We start from the raw sequence: 26,663 nt of genomic DNA, 5'->3' as shown, positions 1-26,663 counted from the left end.
TATGCCTGTGAAATAGCGCATGTTTCCCTTACTTAGAATTGTCTCTGCACAAAGTGTCATTTCTGAAGGAAAAAAAGTCATTTAAAAATGACTCGCGGCTATAATGAATTGTCGGCTAATGAAAAGCGCGAGGGTCCCCCCAAATTCAATTACAAGGCCCTCAAGGTCTGGTATGGATAATAAGGGAAACCCCGCCATCAATTAAAAAAAAAATTACGTGGGGTTCCCCCAAAAATCCATTCCAGACCCCTTATCTGAGCATGTAACCTGGCTAGCCGCAGAAAAGAGGGGGGAACGAGAGAGCACCCCTCCTTCTGAACCGTACCAGGCCACATACCCTCCACATGGGGAGGATGTCCCCATGTTGATGGGGACAAGGGCCTCATCCCCACAACCCTGGCCTGTGGTTGTGGGGGTCTGTGGGCGGGGGGCTTATCAGAATCTGGAAGACCCCTTTAACAAAGGGGACCCCCAGATCCTGCCCCCCCCTATGTGAATTGGTAATGGGGTACATTGTTCTCCCCACATTTCACGAAGGAAGTGTAAATAATTGAAAAAAAACACACACACCGTGGAAAGAAAGTAATTTATTAAGAAAAAGAAAAAAAATCCAGCGGTGGTAATCCACTCTCAATCCCCGCTCCAACATTGTCGGTATCCAGCGACAGGTGATCTCCTTTCCGCCAGGTCCAGCGATGAGAAGATCCATCCAGGTCCGGCATCCAGAACGCAGCTTCGCCGGCCGCCTGTCTCCACCGGAGCTAGTGACAGTTCTTATATAGGTGAGGCGGGGCCACCCGTGACGTGACCCCGTCCCCCTCTAAACCAGGCTTCCCCCTTGCGTCAGAGGGGGCGGGGTCACGTGACGGTTGGCCCGCCTCATCTATATAAAAAATTTCATTAGCTCCAGCCGCGTCATCTGTATCAAGATGGGCTCAGGTAAGCATTAGTAAGGCTGAGGGGGCTGCACACAAAAGGTTTTTATCTTAATGCAAAGAATGCATTAAGTTAAAAAAACTCCAGCTTTTACAACCACTTTAACCAAACTTTGCAGAGACCTTCCAGGTCCACCTGCTAAAACAGCATGATTGGCATCTGAAGTAACTTAAATCACACTTTTTTTTTTCCAAACAAAATCACGCTTCTATGCCTCTGATAATAAACCTGAAATATTTCTGGCCCATAGGGTCAAACACAGACCGACAATTGTAGGAACAAATAGTGCAGCGCTGAATGAATCAGCACTTCGGCTCAGAAAGCCATCACCAGGGGCATAGGGATTTTTTTTTATTCATAGCACCCCATACTGCTTTTATCCTCTCATTTTTGTGATCGCTTTTATTTCCCTTTCTCTAAAGGTAACTTATCATGGTCTGGTCATCTAGCCTCTTACAAAATGATGTTGCTTCCACAAATACTTGCCTCCCTATTCCACTTCCCTTAACATACTCAAAGTCTTAACCTTCTATGCTTCACCATTATATTTGCAAGGAAAAATGGCCTAGATGCTCACGCACCTGGTTACTTAATCACAGGAAAGCTGGAGGCATGGGATTAATCAATATCAAGGATTACTATTGGACTACACAGCTTGACCAACTGAAACATTGTGTTTAAACCTTCTCTGAAAGTCCTTTGGCTAGATAAAAAAACAATCTCTAGCACTAGCTCCTGACCTGCTTACTCTACTTCTGGCCGATAAGTGGATGCATCATGAATTAATATGATTACTTTTACCTACAAAATCATCTTTACATACCTGGAGAGCTCTATTAGATATCCTCATGTATTCCACTCCGGCCCAGAATTAATATTTGGAAAAATGGAAAGAAACTGCGCTAAAAAATACCAAAAAGATGAGAAAAAAAGGGGAAAAGACAACTGCAATGTGGTCACAGTCTAATCCCTCCAGGTGCTGTGGTTACCGTGTAAACAATAACTACAAGAAATAAACATAAGAAAAATATAAATCGCGCTACCTCAACCACCCTTCTTGCCAGACACAAGCTTATGCAAGTGGGTGATCTATAGTGATATAAGTGAAAGGCTGGCTGCTATGTCAGGAGCGACCTGTATTGGCCACTAGAGTGCAGCATGCAGCCACCTCAAAATCCCACAACTTGCACTTACAGTTATGCAGTTTAAAATTTGCCTTGAATCTAATGTGCCGGCCGGTACACAAAACTCTCAGGCACCCGTCCACTGGGGGAACGTCAGGAGCTTCTTGGGTGACGACAGCGTGCCGCTCGCCCTATGTCCGTTTCGTAAAAAACATACTTCTTCCAGGGAAGAAGTAAGTTTTTTACATTTCCCCAGTGGACGGGTGCCTGAGAGTTTTGTGTACCGGCCGACACATTAGATTCAAGGCAAATTTTAAACTGCATAACTGTAAGAGCAATTTTAACCTTTTAAATACATTTCTACACATTTAATGCACTATGTGGAGCTGTCACTGTTTCTTACATGGTGGGCATTGATATTGCTGGAATTTCTTAGAGAACATGATCCAACAGGACTGCTTATCCGAAACTGCGAGATTGGGACCTGTTATATGTTGTTTCTGATCCCCTGTCATAAGGGATCGTGGGAATTTGGTAAGAGGCCAATCTATAAGTCTGGTGGAGGAGATATCACGTTTTTCTTTTGGACACTTTCATAACTAATCTGTAATGTGGCACAGATGCACAGGTGTTTGACATACTACCTGCTATCTAATAGACTTTCTGCTGTTAATATTTTGGACTATTAACTCATTCATAGCCAAAGTTTATATTTAGTTAATGTCTTTTTGATCCAAGTGTTTTTCTTTTGTTTTTTGGTTTTCACTTGTAAATCACCATCACTGTTGTGGGATTTTAAGGTGGCTGCATACTGCACTCTAGTGGCCAATACCGGTCGCTCCTGACATAGCAGCCAGCCTTTGCCTTATATCACTATAGATCACCCACTTGCATACACTTGTGTCTGGCAAGAAGGGTGGTTGAGGTAGCGCGATTTATATTTTTCTTACCAGAATTAATATTGCCTGTACAAGTTTAAGAATTGTTAATTCCTGATGTTTCGGTATCCCTACTGATTACAAATGGTATCACAAAAGTGCATGATCTACTATGTAACCACATTCCCAAACCCGCTGTGGTGCTGTTTGAGGAGCTTCACCTTCTGAGCCATCATTATTTCATGCTTCTGCATATTTCATCATTTCTGAGTCATTATGCCCCTCCTGCAATGAAAAGACAATCTAAAGTATGGAAATACTTTACTGATCCAAATTTTCCATTTGGAAGCGTACTACTTTTCTATGCCCTAATACAAGACAAATTGACCTGTGTCACATCTCCTGCCATAATACAATGGGAATGAGATCTCAAACAGCAGTTAACAGATGCTCAACGGCTTAAAGCCTTCAGCTCCCTATACAATGTGACACAGAATTTTAATTGCTGGGAATTAGCCCAAAAAATAGTATGTAAATGGTACTACACTCCAGTACGTATATCCAAAGTTTTATCTGACGGCTCCCCTACTACTTTGGGACTTCAAATGTCTAATGCCGCGTACACACAATTGAAATTTCAAATGAAAAAAAAGTCAGATGGACTTTTTACATCGGAAATTGCGATTGTGTGTGGGCCCCATCTGACTTTTGTCCGTCGGTGTTTGGAAACAGAACATGTTTTTTTTTTCGATGGAAAAAAAAACGATAGGAAATTCCTATCGTCTGTGTGCAACTTCGACGGAGAAAAACCCACGCATGTTCAGAATCAAGTCGAAATGTTTCTTGGCTCGTCATAGTGTTTTACATCACCGCGTTTTGGACGGTCGGAATTTAGTCTGATAGTGTGTATGCAAGACTGATGGAAGTCAGCGTCATAGGAATTCCGACGGAAAATTCCTTCGGATTTTATTCCATCGGAAATTCCGATCATGTGTACGTGGCTTAACCAGTTTTTGGTGTAAAATATCTACCATTCTATCCAACATTACTGGAATCCTATTACCCCTAACCCCAGCCCTAGCATTACTTAATTTAGGAGTGGAACAATCGCAGAGGGAATATCGCACCATTACCACTATTGTAAGAAATTGGAAAACCCAGTTATCACCTAACCCCTCAGAAGTACTCTCCTTGGTCAGAATTAACTTCTCTTATGAAAAAAAACCCTTGCCATAAGTAACAATTCATACTTGTCCTTCTTAAAGGTTTGGAAACCTCTGATAGCGTGGAGTTCTGGTCATAACAAATAAATTCTGGTCTCAATGTATATCATGATCCCAGTGAGTTGTGCAGTATTATTTTGTTTATGTAACTATTGTTTTTTATTCAACGCCTTGTAATATCTGAGGAATTTGACCACTTGTACTATGTTTACTTTTCTGTAATACCTAAGCTCCATTGGCATATTAGCTCCTGTACATATAATCTCCAATGAAACATATTGAAACAGAAAAAAAAACATACCAGATCCAAAATGCCTGATACCGATTTCCTTTGAGACCTCACACATTTTTCAAAAGGGTCTGCTATATACTTTGGAAGGGGGGCTAAGCATTTTTTTTTATTCATTCTTGCTGTAAAAAGTGTTATGCCGCGTACACACAACCGTTTTTAATGTCATGGAAAAAACAAAGTTTTTCTCGATGTGATTCTTGTCAAGCCTGCCTTGCATACACACGATCGTGAAAAATAACTGCTCGAGGAAAGCTCGGTGATGTACGATGGCACTATAAAAGGGAAGTTCCATTCGGATGGCGCCACCATTTGGGCTGCTTTTGCTAATTTCTTGTTAGTAAATGTTTGGTGAGAGACGATTCAAGCTTTTCAGTCTTCATGCTTTTCAGTCTGTTACAGCGTGACAAATGTGCTATCTCCATTACAAACGCTGTTTTACCAGAACGAGTGCTCCCATCCCATAACTTGCTTCTGAGCATGCACATTTTTTTCCTGTCGTTAAAGCCTACACACAACCGTTTTTCACAACGTGAAAAACGACAAGAAAAATTAGAGCATGTTCTAAATTTTTAATGCCCATTTTTCACAACGAGAAAATGCATTTCTCGTCATGAAAATCGTGTGTACGCAGCATTACAATAAACATTAACCACTTACCCCCCGGACCATATTGCTGCCCAAAGACCAGAGTACTTTTTGCGATTCGGGACTGCGTCGCTTTAACAGACAATTGCGCGGTCGTGCGACGTGGCTCCCAAACAAAATTGGCGTGCTTTTTTTCCCACAAATAGAGCTTTCTTTTGGTGGTATTTGATCACCTCTGCGTTTTTTATTTTTTGCGCTATAAACAAAAATAGAACGACAATTTTGAAAAAAATGAATATTTTTTACTTTTTGCTGTAATAAATATCCCCCAAAAATATATAAAAAAACATTTTTTTTCCTCAGTTTAGGCCGATACGTATTCTTCTACATATTTTTCGTAAAAAAAAATCGCAATAAGCGTTTATTGATTGGTTTGCGCAAAAGTTATAGCGTTTACAAAATAGGGGGTATTTTTATGGCATTTTTATTAATATTTTTTTTTACTAGTAATGGCGGCGATCAGCGATTTTTTTTTCGGTATTGCGACATTATGGCGGACACTTCGGACATTTTTGACACATTTTTGGGACTATTGGCATTTTTATAGCGATCAGTGCTATAAAAATGCATTAGATTACTATAAAAATGCCACTGGCAGTGAAGGGGTTAACACTAGGGGGCGGGGAAGGGGTTAAGTATGCCTGGGTGTGTTCTTACTGTGGGGGGGGGGTGGACTCACTAGGGGAAACACTGATCTTCTGTTCATACATTGTATGAACAGAAAATCAGCATTTCCCCTGCTGACAGGAACGAGAGCTGTGTGTTTACACACACAGCTCCCGTTCCCCGCTCTGTACCGAGCGATCGCGTGTGCCCGGCGGCGATCGCGCCCGCCGGGCACACGCACGGGAGTCGGGGGCGAGCGGGGGGCGCGCGCGCCTCCGGCGGCGCGTGTGCGCCCCTAGTGGCGGCTAATAGGCAGGACGTCATATTACGTGCTCTCGCCTAGGAGAGCCACCTTGTGGACGTATTATGACGGTGCGGCGACGGCAAGTGGTTAAAACAGCACACAGACCTCTTCAAAGCTTCCCCAAAAATTCACAACAAACTTATGGATTTTATTTATTTTTAACCACTTGCCAATCGCTGCACACCAATATATGTTGGCACAATGGCAGCGGTGGGCAAATGGGCATACCTGTATGTCCCCTTTAAATCACAGCATTGTGGGCATTTGTGTGTATTCTTAGCGGGGCCCTTATCAAAAGTATTTATTATTTATAAAGGGTACATATGAAAAAATAACAATATTGTGGTACAACCGCTTTATTAACAGAGGAAAGGAACAACATAAAATGGGTTGAGAGATTGTCTCGCAAACATATCAGCCAGCATGTTAGTGTAATTAAAGTATAGGCAGTATGCTTAGTTTAAGGTAAACTCCTTATCAGAGCATGTCGGACAATCAAAAAACAGAAACATAAACTTCCAAGAATGAACGAGAATTGGATGGTTGTAACAGCTATGTTTGCCTCAGCTCATTTGTGAATGTGGTATTCGATGTCTTTATGCAGGTGTTCTGGGTGTATATATGGAAAACAAGGGGGTAATCCTGCGCTAATAGTGAAATGATTGATGTAATTTAAATAAAGTGAAAAAAGCTGCAACACAAACATGTGATAATCATGTGATAACAATGGAAAAAAAACGGTATATAGTTGCGCTAAATGAATTGAAATGGTGATAGTTATATAGTAAGTATTATTGAGTTAAAAAAACAATATATAACCAAATGTTAGTGAACATAAAAAAATATACCTTTCAAAAATAAATAAAAATGAACAATATATATATAGAAAAGTGACCCCTATAGTGGATCGCTCTGACACCATAAATATACCATTAACGAAAAAATTACAATAACGTAAGCATCAAAACAGTGCTGAAAGAACTTGATACGTTACAAAATATGATGTAAATCAGTGTCCAGTGAGGACAAACCGGGAGGAGAAGTCCAAAAATGTATAATATGAAATATTATATATATATAGACCAAAAAAAAAAAGCATGTGCACAGATAAATGGACAAAAGAAATCCTGATTGCAGGAAAAATGTCCAGATTCCACAAGAAGCCAGGTAGGTGAGAAGGATAGAGAGCTATGACTAAGCATCTATCCATGATGTGAAACATGTTAGCTTTTTTGTCCCCTATGTCCACTTTCTACCATTGATTGCAGTGTTGCATGAATTTTTGGATGTTATACAGCTTTGGATTTTATCTTTTGTTCATTATGTTTCAATAAATCGCCTATCAGAGTGCGGCAATCCAGGAACATTTATTTTTTCCCACGGATCAGCGCAGAGTCTGCACCTGTCAGTACTACAGGGCAAGAGCACAGCATAGGTCGCAGGGCTTGGAGCGGTACTCTTTTCCATTGTTTCCTAAAACACACTGACTCTGACATTTGAGTATGTACTTTAAAGCGCACTATAAGTTAAGTTGGAAAAAATAATGGGAGGTAGGGGGAATTTGATTACAACTTTAGGTTATGGGAATTAACTCACATGGAGGTCATAGTACTAATAATTCCATAAGTTGTACTCTTCCCACTTTCCAGAAGGCTGGCACCATCTTATCTTTGATCAGTCATAATTTTGCCCTGAATGACACAACTACATAGACCCAGGTGCCTTTGCAGTAGCCTTTATGATCTGGGCTGTGTGTCTTCATATTCTCCCACACAAAGAAGAAAAATGAGGGTGCAACAGCCCAATGCAGTACCTTCAACACCAAAATAAATTTATTACGAAGCCAAAAAACATACTCGCAAACATGAGAAGATAAAAAGCCCATCACATTATAACTCTAGCATAGAGGATAGACAAGAACGACAGGGAACGACAAGCCACCTTTCTCAGAGCTAATCAGGGGGCTTGTCTCCTGAAACACTTCAACTTTCCAACTACAGCCATCAGCTTATCCGTTATGCTGGAGTTATGATTTGATGGGCTTTTTATCATCTCATGTTTCTGAGTATGTTGTTTGGCTTCTTCCAAAATTGATTATGGTGTTGAAGGTAATGCACTAGGCATTTGAGCCCTCCTTTTTCTTGTTTGTAGTGTTTTGGAGTTTCCACACTTGAGGAGAGCAGAATTGCTTGAAACATTGCCATAGTATTGGATGTGAGACATAGTGAACGCTGAGGGTTGACTGTGTTTCATACTGTCTCACACAGTTCAATCTCCTGTGATCACTGTGGGATGTCAGCTGGATGAATGTTTCTTTACACAGCAGGATAGTGACACTATTCTTATAAATTTCCCTTCTCTGCCTAGGCATAGTTACTTCTGTTAAGCTCTAGCATTTAATGACAAAAGGGAACATTATGAAAATGTATACTGTTTATGTTATAGGCTAAGTTCCCCTTTGTAACTTGTTACATGTTCCACACGTATTTGGGGGGAACATGTAATATGTTCGAGCACCTGCCTCTTCTCCCCCCTGATCCACCCTCCCTGTGATAGTTGGTGGAGGATATTCATTTGAATTAAAAAATAATGTGACTGTGTGGGGCTGCGCCCATGTGGCTGCATCATTCATTCACAGAGTTCAGTGAATAAATGTGAGGGGAGGGGCATACAATGTCCCCAATCATCACACATGGAATGCTGTCATAGAAATAGCTAGCTAATTTGCATGAAAGGTTTGAAAATAACTTACTATTATTGGTCAGTTATTGGGATCCAAATGGTCCAATCAGCAGAGATCCAGACCTATAAAAGAAAAGAAAATGCGTCAGTTAGTGCAGTTCATTTGGAATTTCTAGAGAAGCAGCGTTCACGTTTTGCTATTATGGAGTCTTTGCTGCGCCAGGTTTTGGAGCGGGCCGGTACCGAAGAAGGGGAACAGTGGCTGCAATGGTGTCTGTCATTACCGCCTTCTACATCATCTAGCGGTTTACCTACGGTTTTGTCCTCTCTTTCCGGTTCAGTTCCGTCCACTTCTACCGCTCCGGTCTCTTTCCCTGGTTCCCTCCGTGATGGTGTATGCCTTCAGTCAGCGTTTCCGGCTTCCGGTTGTGACGACACTTCCGCCTATCAACACCCTTTGGCTGTCCCCGTGACTCATCCCGCGTCATTTGGTGGGGAGCGAGATGTCGGCTGCTATTCGCCGGTTTCCGATGACGTCGCGTGCGCAGTCCGCGCGGAAGTGACGTCGAAGAGGCAGCGCAAGAGGCCCGGGAGATTCGATTCTCCGCCGCCTCCTCGTATTGAACCGAGAGGGGGAAAAAAGACTAAGAAGACAGACAAGAGACCGGGCGCTCGCCCGCCTATAACAGGGGTGAACCCTATGCTTTCAACGGTGTCTGCGGATGCGGTTAGTAGAGCGGGGCATGGGGTTACCGGTTTTTCTGGCAGTGTTAGTGTTAACCCTGTAGTTGCTGAAATTTCGTTACAGGACATGTCAGCTGCTCAGGTGGTTCCCATGACAACCGAAAATACACAGTCTGGATCAGCTGCAGCTCTGCCAGTAGTGTCCGTTCCTGTTGCCAGCATTCCTGCATCGCAGCCTGGTGTTTCTGGAGGTGAGCACAATACTGCCTCTTTGTTAAATGACTTCGCTTCTGCTATGCACAATTTATTTTCCAAGCTGTTGCCTACACCTTTGTTACCTGTTACTAATGTTGATCAATCTGGGCTTGCATCTGTTTGGAAAGATAATTTAAATACTTCAGTACATTCGCCTGTTGTGCATGATGTAGCATTGTCGTCTCCTAGGTTACAGTCTATGCCTGTTATTACACCCTCTTCTGGTATACCTGAATCGCATTTGAAAGAGGTGCTTTCGTGCGAGCTATCGCCATTAGGTTTTCATTTAAATTTATCAATAAAAGAGAAGATATGGAAAGGAGATTACATAGATTTACTCTCTTTGCTTCCTTCAATGAAGGATAACAGGTTAAAAAAGGATGGGGATGATAAATTTGATGATGATAGACGTAAAGTGGTTGCAAGAAACTTTAATAATTGGCTTCAAGCCTTTAGTATATTTGCTGGTGTTTTAGAAGAACGTCGCCCAGAGTTGTGCAGTGGCCTTTTTCAGCACGTTGAAATAATTCTGGAAGCTTATAAGAACTTTCCTGGTCTATCGTGGTACTTCTATGACGAATCATTTAGGCAGAAGCTTGCGGTTCATAACAGTTTGAAATGGGGTATGAAAGATGTGGGGTTATGGTTGAACTTGCTGTTACCACAGAGACAAGTTGTTAAGTCTGCCGTGCCTTCCACGGGACAGTTTCGCAAGGGTCTTTGTTTTAATTTTAATGAGTCTCAATGTAAATGGCTTGCTAATTGTAAGTACAAGCACGAATGTGCTCATTGTGCTGGATCACACCCTGCTTTTCGTTGCTTCAAGAAGACAGGTTATCCGGGGACTCATTCCAAAGAGCCTTTTCTTAAAAGCGGTTTCGCCGGTGAGTCTGTTAAACATGTTGCCGTGGCTACTACAGTACCCGGATCGCAAGAGTGCAGACACACTAATTGAAGGTTTTTGTTATGGTTTTCTTTTGCCTTCTTTTACTGGATCTGGCTGTGTCATATTTGATAATTTGGCTTCTGTTGATATGCATAAGGAGGTGGTGAGAAGGAAGATCGTGCAGGAAATTGAAGAAGGTAGAGTTGCCGGTCCTTTCGATAGACCTCCTTTTGCCGATTTTAGAGTTTCCCCTCTGGGTGTTATTCCAAAAAAAGAGCCTGGTTCTTTTAGAATGATTCAGCATTTGTCTTTCCCGTTTGGTTTGTCTTTGAACGATGAGATTGATTCTGATATGTGTTCGGTTACCTATTCTTCTTTTGAGGATGCCTTGGTTCTGATTCGCTCGGCGGGTGATGGTGCATTGTTAGCTAAAGCTGACATCAAGTCCGCGTTTCGGTTGTTGCCTATACGGCCATCGGCTTTCAATTCTTTGGGTTTCTTTTTTGATGGACAGTTCTATTTTGATAAGTGTTTGCCGATGGGATGCGCCTTGTCTTGTTGTTATTTTGAGATGTTTTCAACTTTTCTAAATTGGGTTGTTTGTCATCGTGCGGCTTCTAACAGTTGCGTGCATTATCTTTATGACTTCTTATTCATTGGCAAGGCGGGTTCTCTGGATTGTTTATATATTTTTTCTGAGTTTAAAATGATTTGTTCATCTTTTGGTGTCCCGTTGGCCCCTGAGAAGTCGGTCTCCCCGACCACGTGTTTGGAATTTTTGGGCATACAAATTGATACTGTTGCGAAGGAATTCAGGCTTCCTGGAGAAAAGATTGTGAAGATCAGGTTGTTGTTGGATATTATTCTGTCTAAAAGGAAGGTTCAGCTACGGACCATTCAGTCTTTATTAGGATTGTTGGCATTTGCGGCCAGGATTATGCCTATGGGTAGGGTTTTTTCTAGGCGCCTTTATAGGGCTATATCTGGTGTCAAGTCTCCGAGACATTTTGTACGGATTACAGCTGAAGTTCGCGATGATTTGCTCATGTGGCGGTCTTTTTTAGTTACTTTTAATGGTTGTGCTATTTGGCAATCCCCTTTTTGCTCTGCCCCAGCATTGAATTTGTATACTGATTCGGCTGGTTCATTTGGTTATGGTGCTTTTTGGCATGGTCATTGGTCGGCTGGTTTGTGGCCTTCCTCCTGGGTTGATCGGGGGTTGGTTTCCAACATTGTCCTTTTAGAGTTGTTTCCTGTGGTGGTCGCCCTTGAGCTATGGGGGGATCAGTTTAAGAATCAGAGAATTTTATTGCATTCGGATAACAAAGGTGTGGTGTTTGCGATCAACTGTTTGGTGTCTAAATCAATTCCTGTTATTGCCGTTCTTCGCTTTTTAGTCCTTCAGTGTCTTCGATTGAATGTTTGGTTGAAGGCGAAGTATATACCGGGTTTCAGTAATTCCATCGCTGATTCATTATCTCGCCAACAGGTACAGAAGTTTCGGGAATTGGTTCCAGATGCAGACGAATTTGGCCTTTCTTGTCCTCCACATCTTTGGTCCATAGTCTGAGCCCTGTCTTAGCTGCATTATATAATTCTTTAGCCCCGTCCACGCGAGCGAGTTATATAGCTGCGTGGGACTTATGGACGAGTTATTTAGGCTCCTTGGATGTCTCTGCTTCGCGTGACCAGGAGGATTTGATTTTCTCTTTTCTGGATGCTTTGATGAGTAAGGGTTGTTCTTATTCTAAGATTGTGAAAGTTTTAGCTGGCATTTCCTTTTTTCAAAAATTGTCGGGCAATGCCCCTTGCAATAGTTTCTTTGCTGTTAAGATGGCTCTGAGGGGTTACCGTAGGAAACATGTGTCGACTGATAAGAGGTTGCCGATTAATTTTGGATTGTTGAGACAGTTGTGTGCTGCGACTAGCAATGTTTGTTTTTCGTCTTTTGAGGCACTGCTGTTTAGGCTTGCCTTTTGCCTGTGTTTTTATGGTGCTTTTAGGATTTCTGAGCTGGTGCCCAATAATAAATACTCGGGCTCTGGTATGCCGGCTTCTGCCGTGCTTATTCAGCCTGGAGTCTTGCGTTTATTTTTACAACGGAGTAAAACGGATCAATTTGGTAAGGGTCGATGGATCACGATTTACAGACATTTTGATGACTCTGTTTGTGCAGTTACTTTGGTGGAACAATATATGCTTTTGCGGCCTGCCGGTGGTTCTCAGTTCCTTCTCCATATTGATTCCACACCGTTGACTAGTTTTCAGTTTGGTGCGGTCTTAAAGAAATGCTTGCTTCATTTGCGTTTAGGTCACCTTCCAATTTCTTCACATTCCTTCCGTATTGGGGCTGCTACTGCTGCTGCTAGTATAGGTCTTGACGTCTCTGCTATTAAAAATATTGGTAGGTGGTCATCTAATTGTTATAGTAATTACATTCGTGCTGATGCTTCTGTTTGATTTCAGGTTCTGCATTGGTGGCATGGATCGTCGGCCATTCATTTATCTATTGGGCCCATAAGAGAGCTGACTACAGGTGTTATGGTACCAATCTTACTTTATCACCTACTACTGTTAAATTATATTGGTATGGGCAGAAGAGTTTATCCTGGTTTAATCTGCGCAAGATATTATCCTCTCTTTACTTGCGTTGGCCAGTGCCAGATATTATTGTTTTACATTTGGCGGGGAATGATCTTGGTCGACACAGGACACTGGATATTATTGCTCATATAAAAGGTGATTTTTTGAGCATCCATTCTGTGTTGCCTAACTGTGTTTTAGTGTATTCTGAGATCATCCCTCGTTTGTTGTGGTTTTCTACGCAGTTTAATAAGTTTGAGAAAGTTAGGAAAAATGTTAATAGGGCTGTCTCGAAATTTATGCCTTCAATTAATGGGTTATCATTTCGGCATGTGGATTTGGAGGGCGGTGTACAAGGTTTTTATCGCCCTGACGGAATCCATCTTTCGGATGTTGCCCTAGATATTTTTAATTTAAATTTACAATCCTGTGTGGAAATGGCTGTGGGCCGGTTGGGGTGCCGTTCTTATGGTCCATAAGATCGGCTGGTGGGACTTTTGTGTTATTGATTATTATGGTTTGAGCTTTAATAGCTAGACCATATGTATATTTGTCTTGTAAGTTATTGAAGACAATTAATTTAATACATTTTATGATATGTTGACGGTTACAATTTATATTTTGAATAACCTATAATAAAGGCCGCGGCCATTAAAATCCACACAACAGTATATTATTTATTTAATTAATTATTTATTTAATTATAAGTTAAAAGATGTAAGTAATTTGTTATGAATAGCATTCCATAAATGTGAGGGGAGGGGCATACAATGTCCCCAATCATCACACATGGAATGCTGTCATAGAAATAGCTAGCTTATTTTCATGAAAGGTTTGAAAATAACTTACTATTATTGGTCAGTTATTGGGATCCAAATGGTCCAATCAGCAGAGATCCAGACCTATAAAAGAAAAGAAAATGCGTCAGTTAGTGCAGTTCGTTTGGAATTTCTAGAGAAGCAGCGTCCCTCCCTCCCTCCCTGTCGCGGCTCAGTTATGAGGTTTGTCCTTTTCTCTGAAAAGGGACTTTTGTGTTATTGATTATTATGGTTTGAGCTTTAATAGCTAGACCATATGTATATTTGTCTTGTAAGTTATTGAAGACAATTAATTTAATACATTTTATGATATGTTGACGGTTAAAATTTATATTTTGAATAACCTATAATAAAGGCCGCGGCCATTAAAATCCACACAACAGTATATTATTTATTTAATTAATTATTTATTTAATTATAAGTTAAAAGATGTAAGTAATTTGTTATGAATAGCATTCCATTAACTACATCTACCCTCAGCCTCCGTGGCTGACAGCTTATAGTTCTCAATGACCTGCAAGAGCACTGGTGAGAATCCTAGTAGTTCTTTGATTCTTCCTGCCATTTAGTAAATGTACCGAGTGTCTGCCAGAGCTTGAGATTGCACCTGCGAGCTGCAATTTTTTGCCTGAAAAGATTTTTTTTGTAAAATAACTTGTTCTTTAAGGTCAAACTTGTATTTGTTAAGTGGCCTGACAGTGTTTACATGCAAGAACCCCAGCAGGCAGTTCCAGCCATAAGCTACGGGAGGCAGTCTCATTGAAAACAGTGGGGGGGGGGCTGCAGTCTTCTGCAGCTAATTGTGCTGCTCCCATGTAATCGCTTTGCAGTGATCACCTGCAAGTGATTGGCCCAGGATGCAGACTTTCTGCTTCCAGGCCCAATCAGTGACAAAACAAAAGGAAGTAAGGATAGTTAGGGTCCTTTGTAGAGCCTATTAAATATTAAGGGTCAGGATGGTGACTTGATTGACTGTATTGCATCAAGAGTTTGCACTAGGCTGAATAGAAAAGCAATTCTTGGAGTATCATTCTCATTAATTTGGGCCAAATTCACACTTAACCCTTTCATGCCTATGCCTATGTATGACATTTGGTGTTTACAAGTTAAAATCCATATTTTTGGCTAGAAAATTACTTAGAACCCCCAAACATTATATATATATTTTTAGCAGAGAATCTAGAGAATAAAATGGCGATTGTTGCAATATTTTATGTCATACGGTATTTGTGCGGCGGTGTTTTAAACACAACTTTTTGGGAAAAATTTACTTTCATGAATTTTAAAAAAATGAAAAAGTAAAATTAGCCCAATTTTTTTGCATAATGTGAAAGATGATGTTATGCCGAGTAAATAGATGCCAAGCATGACACGCTTTATAATTGCACGCACTCGTGGAATGGCGACAAACTACGGTAACTAAAAATCTCCATAGGCGACGCTTTAAACTTTTTTTACGGTTACCAGGTTAGAGTTACAGAGTAGGCCTAGTGCTATAATTATTGCTCTCGCTCTTACGATCGCGGCGATACCTCACATGTGTTATTTGAACACCGTTTTCATATGCGGGCGCGACTTCCGTATGCGCTTTCTTTGCTGCGCAAGCTCGCGGGGAGGGGGGCGCTTTAAAAAATTTTTTTTTTTGTTTTCTTATTTATTTATTTATTTTTTCTAATATTACATTTTTTTTTTTTTTTTTTTTTTACATTTTGATCACTTTTATTGCTGTCACAAGGAATGTAAACATCCCTTGTGACAGCAATAGGTCGTGACAGGTACTCTTTATGGAGGGATCGGGGTCTAAAAGACCTCCGAGCCCTCCTTTGCACTTCAAAGTATTCAGATCGCCGAAAACGGCGATTCTGAATACTGTGTACTTTTTTAAATCCGGCGCCATTGGCAGCCGAGAAACCCGGAAGTGACGTCATGACGCCGCTTCCGTGGTTTCAATGCGCACACTGAATCAAAGCCGTTTACGGCTTTGTTTCAGAGCGCGCCGAGACGCTGGAGGCGCCGGATCGTGGATCGGGTCTCCCGGTGGGACGGGAGGCCCGGTCAGAGCGGCGAGAGGCGGCGGGAGGGGGGGGATGTCCCCTCCCGCTCCTCCGGCATAACAACCGAGCGGCTTTTAGCTGCATCGGTTGTTATGTTTGGAAAGCCGATCGCCCGCTCTAAACAACGGTACCGGGATGATGCCTGCGGCTGCAGGCATCATCCCGGTACAACCCCTGAAAGCCGAGGACGCATATATGCGTACGTTCGTCGTGAAAGTAAACAATGCAGTAATGCACAGTACATTTCCATGCATTATGTTGCAAAAAAAATGCTTGTGTGATTTTAAGGAACATTAGTGGGCATTGGCAATCCTCTCCTCATGCTGACAGTGCGTGGGGAGAGGAGAGGCGATAACCAGCAAATTCACACATGGGACATCTACACTGATAATCAGGGCACTGATCACTAGTGTCTAGATTATTAGTGCAGCCCCAACAGTTGCCACCAATACTGCCTGCCAGTGCCCATCAGTAATGCCTATCAGTGCCAAACAGTGATGCCTATCAGTGCTCATCATTGCTGAATATCAGTGCAGCCTCATCAGTGACTCATCACCAGTGCCCATCAGTGCAGCCTATCAGTGCCCATTGGTGCAGCCTCATCAGTGAAGGCTGAAAAATGTGTTATTTAAAAAAATATATAAAAGAGACTAAGAACCCCCCCCCCCCTAAATTGTTGGTCTTTTTTGTTTGTTTAGTAAAATATAAAAATACCAGTGCCAAATTAAATATCACCAAAATAAATCCCCATCTGTCTCAAAAAAATGATAACATCTTGTTTTTCAGTGCTGTTGCATGACCGAGCAATTGCCATTCAAACTGAAAACTAAAAATTAGCCTGAGCAGGAAGGGGATAAGGGTGCTTAGTAGGTATTAAGTTAAGGGCCCAGATTCAAGTAGAATCGCGCAATATTTGCGTGGGCAAAGAGCAAATTTTTTTCTCTGCGCCCACGCAAATATTGCGCTTTGCCCGCGATTCACGGAGCAGTTGCTCCGTAAATTGCGCGGGCAATATGCTAAGCAGCCGGGCGCAAGGCTGCCTAATGTAAATGATCCCGCCGGGGGCGGGAATCATTTAAATTAGGCGCGCTCCCGCGCCGAGCGAACAGCGCATGCTCCGTCGGGAAACTTTCCCGACGTGCATTGCGGCAAATGACGTCGCAAGGACGTCATTTGCTTGTAAGTGAACGTGAATGGCGTCCAGCGCCATTCACGGTTCACTTACGTAAACGACGTTAAATTTGAACGTCGCGAGCGGGAGGCGCAGCTATACTTTAGCATTGGCTGCGCCTGCTATAGCAGGAGCAACCTTATGCTAAAGGCGCCGTACGGAAACTCCGTACCTTGCGTGAGAAGGGCCCCGCGCAACTTTTGTGAATCGGTGGTAGTATGCAATTTGCATACTACACGCCGATCACAAAGGCCGCGCCCCCTAGCGGCCAACGCAAGAATGCAGCCTGGGATGTGAAGGCATATGGAGGCTTATGTTTGTCACATCCTAGGCTGCATTTGGTGTAATGAGGTTCCTGAATCAGGAGCACTCGTTACACCGGAGCAAGTAAGCACTTGCGCCGCGCAACCTATGGTTGCGCAGGCGCAAGTGCTTCTTGAATCTGGGCCAATGTGTGATATAATGCATTTAAATGTGCGATATTGCACTGAGCAAACATATACAGGCCCTTTAGAGATGCACAAAAACATTTCTCCCCTTTTCATTCTAATGCTCAGTACAAATGACAAACGCTCCCCTTTTCATTTTAATGGGGTTGGGGTTGTAAAGGTAAAAAAAAATCCCTAAATAGCTTACCTCATCCTTCGATTTTGCCTGGTGTGGAGAAAGCCTCTTGAGGGGGGAGGGGGCGAGTAGGAGTGTCAGGACGCCCACTAACACACAGCTCCATTCTCTATCTGCAAAGTAGAGAGTGTCCTGACTTGCCTGCTCGCCCCCTCCCCCCTCAAGAGGCTTTCTCCACACCAGGGAGAAAACCTTGCATTACTGTGTGGAGTTACAGACAGAAGAACAGGAAGTGAGGAATTTTCTGAAGAAATAAGGACATTTAAAAGCAAAATTGAAGGACGAGGTAAGTGAAGGCGGACTGCACTAAGGTAAAGGAAGCTTTTTAGGGAATTTTTTTTTACCTTTATAACCCCTTTAATGTTAAGTACAAGTGGCAAAATACAATGGGCTATGTTACAATGTGCCTGTAAACTGTTTAAATTCACATTTGTTTTTCTAATGCTTACTTCCACCAATTTATCAAAGTATATAAGAATAGACAATTGCAATAGGGTGGTAAAAAAGGAGTGGTCAAATGTGCACAAATTACAGGGGTACTTGAATACTTGAAACCATACTATATAAACATACAAGTAGAATATTCCATTACAAAATAAAATATAAAAATGGTGCTGCAATATTCACTGTCAATCCAAAGATTTACCCCACAGTATTTTTAACTGCTGCTAGCTGTCCTCAGTCTGATAACCACCATCATTCACCCATTACCTCTGGACCCACCATAACTTAAAGTGGAGTTCTAGCTTTTTTTATTTTATTTTTTTACAAAAAACACCCACGTGATGTCTGTACCTAAATTATTTTACTAACTGTATTACTATGTAATGTGGGTCTTCTAAATGCTTTTTTTTTTTTTTTTTAAACTAACCTTGCTGTTCCTTTCCCAGCATACTCCCATCTTTATTGGGGACATGTGAAGTTCACTAGTTTGTTCTTCCAGGATATGGCGCTTCTGGCTATACAGCATACACCCACCCGATCTCACGCTTGCGCATAAACCACAGCGCGACTACCAGTGGTTGATGCCCATTGACTCCTGGGATTCATGAAACTCACTTCCCCAGAAGCCAATGTGTGGCCAGAAATTACTCACCTTGCGGAGGCAGGTACACCAAAGAGCAGTTATTACCCTTCAAAAATAAGTTAAATAGACAAAAAAATGGCCAATGCGTATTTATACGGTAATAATGAACACGAAGACACAAAGTTGTCAATGTGGGTGGAAGTGGTTGTAAACCAATTAGGAGATATATACACAAGAGACGGGTACCAATGTTTACGGCACATGCGCCGTAGACAACGGCGCAGGCACACTTTATAAATCTTTAGATCGTGCCATTTCTAAAGGTGATCGTTCCATGACGTCATTGCGGCTTTTGCCAATCACAGCGCCAGAGCCGCGATACCCGGAAAGGAAGAGGGTGAAAGATGGATGCTTCATGGAACAGGCTACAGCAATGACATTGCAGGCTTCCGTTTCAGGTAAGTGACACATAATGGGCTACTATGCGATGCAAGCCCATTATGCTTTACCTTTGCAGGGAAACAAAGAGGAAGTAAAACCCAGTTAGGATTTACTTCCTCTTTAAGACTGGACAGTGAATAGAGAAGCAGCATGTTTCTTGATTGGCTCCTTGTAATGCAATTGACTTCTTTTTCATACTCCAGTCCCCCTGCACAAAGGCTGAAAGAAGCTGATATCAGCTTCAGGTAATGACATTACTTGCATAAATTTAATACAATTAATTATATATTAATGATTACAGAGCTGGCTAGATTTCAGCTTTAAAGCTTAAATTTAAGAGCATTTTTCTTGTATAGTTACATTGGCCTAGCTTGCACCAATGTAGGTATGCATATCTCATGCCTTACTAATCCCTATGGAAGCTGCAAATCACTGTAGTAATCGTCACTACTGCAGTGATAGCAGCAGTCTTCTGGGATCAGTGCCAAGTGGCTGCTGATCATAACATCATCCCCCTGTCTCTCCATTTTGTTCAAGGAGGTCATTGAATTCAATCAACCAATTATGCATTAAAAAACAAACAAAAAAAAACATAACATGTTTTCTGAATAGCAACAGTGCTGAGCAAGTGACTCCTGTGTGTTTACTATTTACTGTTTCCTTGTAGTAGCAGTCACTACTATAAGTAACTTGTAAATAGGGGTTTGTTGATAGAACGCATAGGGCAATTAAAGGGCCTTTTATTGGGTGGACAAAAAAAACACTGCCCACCAATGCAAACAGGGCTTTTATCAGGTGGAGACGACCAATGACATTGCTTAATAATGTAGAGAAGATTTTTTTTCAGGAATTATAAAAGGCCACTATTAACCACCAATGTTGGAGGAGAACAAAGGTGGACTTTATAGGCACTAATCGTTGACAAAAAAGATAAGTTTTATTGATGCAATCCCACAAGAGTTATTGGATCAACATTACAGTGGATAAATAGAATACATTAAAAACACGAAAATCATTATCACAAAAATTTGCAATAATTTACAAAACATTAATACTAAACCAATATTGGTCCAAGAGAGACATCAAAATTATATGATGACTAGCATGTATATTGGTAGATTTCAAGCAAGCTCTACATGTTTCGCGGATGGCCGCTTCATCGGGAGCTATTGATATTTCTGGAATGAAAAACGGGCTGTTATTGATTTATACAGATATGTTAATATGCAGATAAACATTTAAAAATAATAAACACATTGTATCGCATGTGCAATACAGCACCATAAAAAGGAACATGCAAATGTAGCCATGGTTGCCAAGGATGTCGCCGATGGGACAGCACACAGAGGGGCCCATAGGAAGGAGATGTAGGGACACACCAGAAGAGAGTGGTATAATAAAGTAGGTAGGTTCATACACGAATAAAGACATACTAATTCAGTATACTCAAAAAGTGCAGAGGATCCGAATAGTAATCCAATAGTGTTTAGTAGTGGGGGTGTGTATAATAGCGGAGGAGCCTGGATAGAGGAAGTGACAATAACTAGAAAAGTGCAGGTGGCCACCAGAGAAAGACCAAAAATAGTAGTTCTGCCTACCATCCACGGTAATGGATAAGGTTCAAATATTGAACTCGGTGAGAAGTACTGATTAGGGTAGATAAGGTTCACTTTTAGTCGAGCGGTCCTGGTGATTAAGGCAGCTGGGAATCTATCTGATAAGAAGATGATTCCACAGAAATAAAGAATACAAAAATAAATTGATAAGTACTTATTAGGAAAATCTCAGTGCTAATAGTAAAGGTCATTTAGAAAGAACAATTATTGAATGAGTATATGAATATATCCATACATTCCCGGAGAAAATAGTAAATTGGTCAGTATCTTTAATCAGAAAGGCTGTTCAGAACATCAAACAGCGTGTTCAGGTGATAGGGAGATTTAACCCATAGGATTCAAAAGATACTTTTTAAATTGAATAGAGACCAGAGGGCACTATATGGGCTGCATGGGAGATCGTATCTGTACAAAAGGAAAACACATACAAGTCAGGGAAGACCAGCGTTACCATTAGGCACAGTAAAAAGAAAGCTAATCCAACCATCCAATATATCCATAAGGGTTGAGTGAGGAGAGACGCTTACCCATCAGCAGGAACCTTAGAGCCAACGGCAACATTCGTGTAGGGAAGCACCTCTGACTAACTGGACTACTCTAAGACACCCACAGTCCCATACTGTGGCCTGTGTACTTTTATATTTTTTTGAATTCACTATTAACCACCAATGAAAAATACTTCAGCTGTCCACAGTTATTAGTGATGAGCTCCGGCGTGTTCGCACAGTGCACGTGCAGAGCCCGCCAGGAAGTCTGCACGGCGCTGCGCTAACCACAGACATGGAGACATTTCCCAATCTCTGCAGCCGAGCATCGGGAATATGTCTCCCTGCCTGTGATTAGCGCAGCGCCGTGCAGACTTCCTGGCGGGCTCTTGCACGTGCACTGTGTGAACATGCCGGAGCTCATCTCTAACAGTTATAATGGTTGCAGCCAGACTTGGTGGAGAGAGATTTCTGCAGCATATTTCGCAAGTACAGAATATATAAAATAATATGCAAAGTGGTTGGAGGGAAGCTTCAGAATGACAAAGAGGTTTTTATTACAAATTATGTGAACAGATTGCAGTTCCTCTTTAAGTTGCATATACTGTGTATGTATATGATACATGAGGCTTTCAGTAAACTGTACTCTTGGGATTTAATGTAAGGAAAAGCTGTTAGATAAACTCTGTCTATTAATTTACATTCAGGTAAATGCTTTGTGTCCAAATAGTGTCCAACCAGGCTCAGCTAATCCCATGATGGTTTGTATTCCCTTGAGGATGGCTGAATTGATTATTTAATTAGATAATGTTGAGCAGGTCGAACTGCACGCTTAAACAATGGTGTGTTGAACAGTTAGATATGTGTTTAGAAGGCAAGCAAGCATTGATAGATTTGTACAAAACATCAAGTACATAATTGCAGGTAGAAAAGAAACAAATAAGAAACCATACACATGCTATCCATCTTTATTGTCAAGAGTCTAAATAGCTTGTGCATTACAGGGACAATCTCTAAAATGGTCTGCTATTTTTGGCTTTTGTCACATCTATGTACACACTAATAGTGGTGAAACACATGACTAATAATAGTAACAGAATAACTTATAAGCCTCATTGGTAGGGTGAAATATGTCACAGGAAAATAGTCAGGGGGAGGTTAGGCTGAAGCCCTATCTTTAACTTTCTGTATAGTGGCTGGGCTCCTGTGTGCAGTTTCCACCTTATGTCTTCTGATTTGCTTTTGCTAGCCTAGATGAGCTTGTTTGAATGCCAGTGTTCTGTTGAATAGTGGCACCTGTCGAAAAATGCCCCATGATGGGTCTGCACATGTGCAGTATGCAACGTAACTCTGGCTGATATGTTGATCAGCTGGCAGGACCTGAACATAGCGCATGCGCAGATCATCCGTGGCATCAACCAATGCTATGCAAATACTGGAGGGAGAACGTAATTGTCAGATTATGCATCTCTGCTGCAGGGTGTGTTTTGTGTGTGTTGCAGGGCGTCTTCAGTGTGTTGAATTGCGGGTTTTGTGTGTGTTACAATATGACCTTAGACACAGGCAAAACCCGCCATTTAACACACTGAAGCCACCCTGCAACAAACACAAAACACGCCCCACAGCAGCGAAGCATAATCTGACAATTACGTTCTAGTTCCGGTGTTTGCATAGCATCAGATTATGCTGCGGATAATCTGCGTCTGTGCTATGTTCAGGTCCTGCAAGCTGATCAACATATCAGCTGGAGTGACGTTCCATACCGTGCATGTGCAGACCCATTGGAGGCATTTTTTTAATGGGGCAGTATTCAATAGAACACTGGCCCCCTTTCTGTACTTTGGGCAGCTGAGGGAACCTTTGCAGTGCTTTGACCAGTGCTCCAAGTTCTTTGCATATGGGTCACACTAATATAGACTGCACACATTTTACTAAAGACTATTAAAGATTACTCATGCATGAGGATGAGCCCACGGTTCTAGTGAAACTCAAACATCCGGTGTTTGGTTGAAATTCGAGCACCGTAGAATGCCCCATAATGCCCCATATTGCACTGCAAGATCACAGTGTATTGACGTCTAATGATTGGTCAAAGCATGCACCTGACCTGCATACTTTGGCTCATCACAGCAAGCTCTTTGGCCAATTATGGCTCAGGTGGACTAATGCCCCACACTGTAAAAGGCTGCTTACATAGTAACCGTTTATAGTGTATGGACAGAGATAGATTGAGCTAGATTAAGCAGGCTAGTTAGTGGGATGCAGGCAGTGTAATATATATATATATATATATATATATATATATATATATATATATATATATATATATATATATATATACTCAGCATTTAGTGTAGACTAGATACTCAGTGTAGACTCTATTCAGTCAGTGCAGGCAATGTAGTATATATAACAGTGTATTGACATGATTAGGGGAACCCTGTGTCAAAATTTTTAATGGGGACATGGCTTGGCTCCACTCTGTGATGGCTGCCTGAACAGATCTCTCCTTCACTATGGAGCTCTATTAGATCAGTACATGGACCAAACAAGCATCTTCAACAACACAAACATGGGGAAAATTACCACAACCCCTCGGCATACCACAGCATCAAAGAGCTGCTCTCCACGGGAAACATCCCAGCAATGTTTCGTATGGCTGCGGGAGAAGGACATGAGGCCTCCAAAATGGAACAGGCCTGCACTGTTAACCCCCCGCTGCAACACAACAAGATGGTGGAAGCCCAGCTGATCCAGTCGCAACCTCCCTCTGTCTCACGTGCCTCCAGGTGGTAGCATCAGATTTTAAAACTACTCTTTTTGCTGCTCTCACCGACCTAAAGCATAAGATCCATTCAATAGCAGCTCAGATGGGAACAATGGAGCAGAATGTGACTCACCATGCGGATGAGTCACATTCCTATCCCACATTCTGAAAATCCACAGACATCTGGAGGACCTTGACAATCTCAGCCACAATCATAATATCGCGATCAGAGGGATCCCTGAGTCTGTGGATCAACAACATATTGAACAGACTGTAACAGGTATGTTTAATGATTTGAAGGATAGACCTGCTGACACTCCCATAGAAATGGAAAGAATCCAGAAAGCACTCAGACCAAGGGGCCGTGAATGTGACCCGCTCAGGGACATAATATGCTGCCTAGTGATTTTTCCAATAAAGGAGGCTATCCTCAGAAATGCAAGAGAGTGCAACTGATATACATCGACAGAATGGCACGGGTGGGCACATGGGCGTACATGTACGTCCCTGCCTTCCCGTGGGTGGGGGGTTCGATCGGACTCCCCCCCAGTGCCTGCAGCAGTCCGTTTTGGTCCAGGAGCAATCTGGGATGAGGAGGCGGCCATTGGTTTCTGGCCACCCCCTCACGATCGCTCCTGGCAAATGAGATGCTTCCCCTGCCTGTGTAATGTAAACACAGGCAGGAGGAAGTGCTGTCATCTCTCCCATGGCGGTCTTTTCATCTGGATCGCAGAGGAGAGAAGACATCCAAGTAAGTTGCACAAGCACTACACTGACACCAGTACAAATAGGCACACAATTCATCCCCCAGTCACCCCCAGATCACCCCCCAGTCACAGAGTCACTGATTGCAGTGATCATTTATTTACTGATCACTGCATTTAGTGTCATCTGTTAGCTTTAGGCCCCTTTAGGTCCAGGGTAGCCCCCTACCCCCCCTAAAAAAGGTTTAACCCCTTGATCGCCCCCCAGTTAACCCTTTCACCCCCTATCGCCAGTGTCACTAAGCGATCGTTTTTCTGATCGCTGTAGTGTCGCTGGTGCCGCTAGGTAGCCAGTTATTTTTTTTAGGTTCGCCGCCAGGTTTTTATAGCATCAGGTGCCCCCATATATTATCTAATAAAGGTTTTAACCCCCTGATTGCCCCTATAGTTAACCCTTTCACCAGTGATCACTGTATCAGGCCGAGTACTCACGATCAAACATGTCCGATGAAACCGGTCCGCGGACCGTTTTCATCGGACATGTCTGCCCGGGGACTGCACGGGGACTTCTGTTCGATGGGCGTACACATCATCGAACAGAGGTCCGCGCGTAAACAATACGCGGGGCGTGTCCGCGGTGTCGCCGCGACAATGACGCAGCGACGTGGGCGGCCTGCCTTTAAAAGGCTTCCACGCATGCGTCGAAGTCATTCGACGAATGCGAGGGATGGCGGGCGGCAGGACATGTACGGTAGGTCTGTACAGACGACCGTACATGTCCGGGCGGACAGGTTTCCAGCGGACTGTTTTAAAGAAAGTCCAGGAAACAGTTGTCCGCTGGAAACCTGTCCGATCCGCCCGAAAATGGTCCGATCGGGCATACACACGGCCAAACATGTTTGCTGAAACTGGTCCGCGGACCAGTTTCAGCAGACATGTTTGGTCGTGAGTACGGGGCCTAAGTGTCACTGGTGAAGCTGGTTAGCCAGTTAGTTATTTAGGTTCCCCGTCAGGTTTTCATATAGTCAGGTTACCCAATATATTGCTTAATAAAGGTTTTAACCCCCTGATTGCCCCTATATTTAACCCTTTCACCAGTAATCACTGTATAAGTGTTACGGGTGATGCTGGTTGGTTAGTTTGCTTTTTATAGCATCAGGGCACCCGCCGTATATAACCCAATAAAGGTTTAACCCCCTGTTCTCCCGGTGGGGGATATCAATTAAATTTTAGCGTCAGTCAGGGCCTGCGTCACCCCAGGCAGCGTCAGGTTAGTGCCAGTAATGCTAACACCCACAAGCAAAGCATACACCTCCCTTAGCGGTATAGTATCTGAACAGATCAATATCTGATATGATCAGATCTATACTAGCGTACCCAGCAGTTTAGGGTTCCAAAAAATGCATTTTTAGCAGGATCAGCCCAGATGCCTGCTAGCACCTGCATTTTGCTCCTCCACCCAGCACAGCCCAGCCCAACCAAGTGCAGCATCAATTGATCACTGTTACTTACAAAACACAACACACATAACTGCAGCATTCGCAGAGACAGGCCTGATTTCTGTGATCGCTAACAGTTTTTTTGGTAGCGTTTTATACATTTGGTGACATGAATGAATGAATGAAAACTTATATAGCGCAGCACATGCGAATTTAATCACCTCTGGGCGCTTTATACATTTGGTGACAGGTCGGGTGCTTTTTTACCTGGGAATACTTACTAGTGTACCACTAAATTTAGAGCCCAAAATGGCAAAGCGAATGTACACTAAGGAGGCCTACGAGTTTCTGAGCATGACAGAGAGTGAAAAGGAGGTCACTCATCTCTCAGATTCTGGCTCAGAATACAACCCCGTAGA

Source organism: Rana temporaria, chromosome 3 (assembly GCF_905171775.1).
Source record: "Rana temporaria chromosome 3, aRanTem1.1, whole genome shotgun sequence".
NCBI classification, from domain to species: Eukaryota; Metazoa; Chordata; class Amphibia; order Anura; family Ranidae; genus Rana; species Rana temporaria.
Note: the sequence above shows the minus strand (reverse complement) of the source record.